This window comes from Rattus norvegicus, chromosome 6, assembly GCF_036323735.1.
Source record: "Rattus norvegicus strain BN/NHsdMcwi chromosome 6, GRCr8, whole genome shotgun sequence".
Lineage (NCBI taxonomy): Eukaryota > Metazoa > Chordata > Mammalia > Rodentia > Muridae > Rattus > Rattus norvegicus.
The window spans coordinates 81,370,990-81,376,174 of record NC_086024.1 but is presented as its reverse complement, the minus strand read 5'-3'; the positions used below and the strand labels follow the sequence as shown (position 1 = coordinate 81,376,174).

At 38.8% G+C, this 5,185-nt stretch overlaps 1 non-coding gene across 1 annotated transcript; it reads right to left on the bottom strand.

The window, feature by feature from the left end:
• Positions 1-4,023: 4,023 nt before the first annotated feature.
• Positions 4,024-4,130, bottom strand: LOC120093510 (U6 spliceosomal RNA). Its single transcript, XR_005486536.1, has one exon. It is a non-coding gene; the product is annotated as a U6 spliceosomal RNA (small nuclear RNA).
• Between the last annotated feature and the right edge of the window lie 1,055 nt (positions 4,131-5,185).

Here is a 5,185-nt window from a genome sequence, read left to right as displayed (position 1 = left end):
TATCTGTTGTAGGATTGGTAAAGATCTTTTCCCAATCTGTTGGTTGCCGTTTTGTCCTAACCACAGTGTCCTTTGCCTTACAGAAGCTTTGCAGTTTTATGAGATCCCATTTGTCGATTCTTGATCTTAGAGCATAAGCCATTGGTGTTTTGTTCAGGAAATTTTTTCCAGTGCCCATGTGTTCCAGATGCTTCCCTAGTTTTTCTTCTATTAGTTTGAGTGTGTCTGGTTTGATGTGGAGGTCCTTGATCCACTTGGACTTAAGCTTTGTACAGGGTGATAAGGATGGATCGATCTGCATTCTTCTACATGTTGCCCTCCAGTTGAACCAGCACCATTTGCTGAAAATGCTATCTTTTTTCCATTGGATGGTTTTGGCTCCTTTGTCAAAAATCAAGTGACCATAGGTGTGTGGGTTCATTTCTGGGTCTTCAATTCTATTCCATTGGTCTATCTGTCTGTCTCTGTACCAATACCATGCAGTTTTTATCACTATTGCTCTGTAATACTGCTTGAGTTCAGGGATAGTGATTCCCCCTGAAGTCCTTTTAATGTTGAGGATAGCTTTAGCTATCCTGGGTTTTTTGTTATTCCAGATGAATTTGCAAATTGTTCTGTCTAACTCTTTGAAGAATTGGATTGGTATTTTGATGGGGATTGCATTGAATCTGTAGATTGCTTTTGGTAAAATGGCCATTTTTACTATATTAATCCTGCCAATTTATGAGCATAGGAGATCTTTCCATCTTCTGAGGTCTTCTTCAATTTCTTTCTTCAGTGTCTTGAAGTTCTTATTGTACAAATCTTTTACTTGCTTGGTTAAAGTCACACCGAGTTGCTTTATATTATTTGGGTCTATTATGAAGGGTGTCGTTTCCCTAATTTCTTTCTCGGCTTGTTTCTCTTTTGTGTAGAGGAAGGCTACTGATTTATTTGAGTTAATTTTATACCCAGCCACTTTGCTGAAGTTGTTTATCAGCTTTAGTAGTTCTCTGGTGGAACTTTTGGGATCACTTAAATATACTATCATGTCATCTGCAAATAGTGATATTTTGACCTCTTCTTTTCCGATCTGTATCCCCTTGATCTCCCTTTGTTGTCTGATTGCTCTGGCTAGAACTTCAAGAACTATATTGAATAAGTAGGGAGAGAGTGGGCAGCCTTGTCTAGTCCCTGATTTTAGTGGGATTCCTTCAAGTTTCTCTCCATTTAGTTTAATGTTAGCAACTGGTTTGCTGTATATGGCTTTTACTATGTTTAGGTATGGGCCTTGAATTCCTATTCTTTCCAGGACTTTTATCATGAAGGGGTATTGTATTTTGTCAAATGCTTTCTCAGCATCTAGTGAAATGATCATGTGGTTCTGTTCTTTCAGTTTGTTTATATAATGGATCACGTTGATGGTTTTCCGTATATTAAACCATCCCTGCATGCCTGGGATGAAGCCTACTTGATCATGGTGGATGATTGTTTTGATGTGCTCTTGAATTCGGTTTGCCAGAATTTTGAGTATTTTTGCGTCGATATTCATAAGGGAAATTGGTCTGAAATTCTCTTTCTTTGTTGGGTCTTTGTGTGGTTTAGGTATAAGAGTAATTGTGGCTTTGTAGAAGGAATTCGGTAGGGCTCCATCTGTTTCAATTTCGTGGAATAGTTTGGATAATATTGGTATGAGGTCTTCTATGAAGGTTTGATAGAATTCTGCACTAAACCCATCTGGACATGGGCTCTTTTTGGTTGGGAGACCTTTAATGACTGCTTCTATTTCCTTAGGAGTTATGGGGTTGTTTACCTGGTTTATCTGTTCCTGATTTAGCTTCGATACCTGGTATCTGTCTAGGAAATTGTCCATTTCCTGCAGATTTTCAAGTTTTGTTGAATATAGGTTTTTATAGTAAGATCTGATGATTTTTTGAATTTCCTCTGAATCTGTAGTTATGTCTCCCTTTTCATTTCTGATTTTGTTAATTTGGACGCACTCTCTGTGTCCTCTCGTTAGTCTGGCTAAGGGTTTATCTATCTTGTTGATTTTGTCAAAGAACCAACTTTTGGTTCTGTTGATTCTTTCTATGGTCCTTTTTGTTTCTACTTGGTTGATTTCAGCTCTGAGTTTGATTATTTCCTGCCTTCTACTCCTCCTGGGTGTATTTGCTTCTTTTTGTTCTAGAGCTTTTAGGTGTGCTGTCAAGCTGCTGACATATGCTCTTTCCTGTTTCTTTCTGCAGGCACTCAGCGCTATGAGTTTTCCTCTTAGCACAGCTTTCATTGTGTCCCATAAGTTTGGGTATGTTGTACCTTCATTTTCATTAAATTCTAAAAAGTTTTTAATTTCTTTCTTTATTTCTTCCTTGACCAGGTTATCATTGAGTAGAGCATTGTTCAATTTCCAAGTATATGTGGGCATTCTTCCTTGATTGTTATTGAAGACCAGCTTTAGGCCGTGGTGGTCCGATAGCATGCATGGGATTATTTCTACCTTTCTGTACCTGTTGAGGCCCGTTTTTTGACCAATTATATGGTCAATTTTGGAGAAAGTACCATGAGGAGCTGAGAAGAAGGTATATCCTTTTGCTTTAGGATAGAATGTTCTATAAATATCCGTTAAGTCCATTTGGCTCATGACTTCTCTTAGTCTGTCGACATCACTGTTTAATTTTTGTTTCCATGATCTGTCCATTGATGAGAGTGGGGTGTTGAAATCTCCCACTGTTATTGTGTGAGGTGCAATGTGTGTTTTGAGCTTTAGTAAGGTTTCTTTTACGTATGTAGGTGCCCTTGTATTTGGGGCATAGATATTTAGGATTGAGAGTTCATCTTGGTGGATTTTTCCTTTGATGAATATGAAGTGTACTTCCTTATCTTTTTTGATGACTTTTAGTTGGAAATTGATTTTATTTGATATTAGAATGGCTACTCCAGCTTGCTTCTTCTGACCATTTGCTTGGAAAGTTGTTTTCCAGCCTTTCACTCTGAGGTAGTGTCTGTGTTTGTCTCTGAGGTGTGTTTCCTGTAGGCAGCAGAATGCAGGGTCCTCGTTGCGTATCCAGTTTGTTAATCTATTTCTTTTTATTGGGGAGTTGAGGCCATTGATGTTGAGAGATATTAAGGAATAGTGGTTATTGCTTCCCGTTATATTCATATTTGGATGTGAGGTTATGTTTGTGTGCTTTCATTCTCTTTGTTTTGTTGCCAAGACGATTAGTTTCTTGCTTCTTCTAGGGTATAGCTTGCCTCCTTATGTTGGGCTTTACCATTTATTATCCTTTGTAGTGCTGGATTTGTAGAAAGATATTGTGTAAATTTGGTTTTGTCATGGAATATCTTGGTTTGTCCATCTATGTTAATTGAGAGTTTTGCAGGATACAGTAACCTGGGCTGGCATTTGTGTTCTCTTAGGGTCTGTATGACATCAGTCCAGGATCTTCTGGCCTTCATAGTTTCTGGAGAAAAGTCTGGTGTGATTCTGATAGGTCTGCCTTTATATGTTACTTGACCTTTTTCCCTTACTGCTTTTAATATTCTTTCTTTATTTTGTGCGTTTGGTGTTTTGACAATTATGTGACGGGAGGTGTTTCTTTTCTGGTCCAATCTATTTGGAGTTCTGTAGGCTTCTTGTATGTCTATGGGTATCTCTTTTTTTAGGTTAGGGAAGTTTTCTTCTATGATTTTGTTGAAGATATTTACTGGTCCTTTGAGCTGGGAGTCTTCACTCTCTTCTATACCTATTATCCTTAGGTTTGATCTTCTCATTGAGTCCTGGATTTCCTGTATGTTTTGGACCGGTAGCTTTTTCTGCTTTACATTATCTTTGACAGTTGTGTCAATGATTTCTATGGAATCTTCTGCTCCTGAGATTCTCTCTTCCATCTCTTGTATTCTGTTGGTGAAGCTTGTATCTACAGCTCCTTGTCTCTTCTTTTGGTTTTCTATATCCAGGGTTGTTTCCATGTGTTCTTTCTTGATTGCTTCTATTTCCATTTTTAATTCCTTCAACTGTTTGATTGTGTTTTCCTGGAATTCTTTAAAAATATGGAATGCTTCACGAATTTGCGTGTCATCCTTGCGCAGGGGCCATGCTAATCTTCTCTGTATCGTTCCAATTTTAGTATATGTGCTGCCGAAGCGAGCACGAATTTATTGTCTTCTTAATCCCATTTTGCATTGTTTGAGATGTTGTCATAAAGTGAATCTCTCTGTCTCTCTGTCTCTGTCTCTGTCTCTGTCTCTCTCTCTCTCTCTCTCTCTCTCTCTCTCTCTCTCTCTCTCTCTCTCGTCCTCTGACTTTCTCCCCTCTTTCTTAATCCTAGTGGATTTGATCATCTCATTATTGAAAGGTTTCGTCCGTTGTTCACATCTAAGGGAAATATTAACATTTTTATTGGAAGCTAAAGCAATTTGCTTACCCTGTGAAATTTTTCACCACTGCAAATGACAAAAAAGACCCTCTCTCTGAGAGTAGTTGCTTCAGAGGCTTTATTACATTCAAGAACAAAAGGTCTAGGGTAAAATGAACTTAACAGATTTGCTGAAGGGCATGTTTCCACACAGCAGAAAGTGTCTCCCTTTTCAACATAGTCTGTTGTTGAACTCTGTCATCTCCCTTCACAGGGCTGCCTGTCTTAAGGGGCTCAGCATGCTCTCAGCTGCAAACTCTACCTGTAAACACTTGATGCCTTGGAGCTACAATTCATGAAAACCAAACCGTTCTACACACAACGGCGAAGGTATCGACTAATTCTTAACTTATTTCAATTGGACGTTTTACTGAAACATTAACCTAAAAAATGGACAGGTAAGTCACATGCTAACCTGCAAACCAAAGGACAAAACCACAGGGCATGAGGTGGCTTCTTGGAGTGAACAGACAGCTCACCTATGAAACTCCTGAAATCAGTTTTATTGGTCTCAGATACACCAACAGCAAAGGGTCTCTCAGTCATTACGAATTTAAGAGGTGTTGGGCCTTTCTAAAATGGCCTTTGTCTGCTTGGAGACCCAGAGTTTTAGATCTGTCTTGAGGGATCACCATTAAACACCAGCTAAAATATTTTAACACTATTTTTCCATCTCAGTAGACTCCTCAATGTAGTGCGAAGAGGATGGAATGCGTAGTGGAGAGACCCGAGTTCTAACGCTGCCACATACTTGTCTGCCTTTCAACTTTGCCTCTTCTAACACTGAAGGT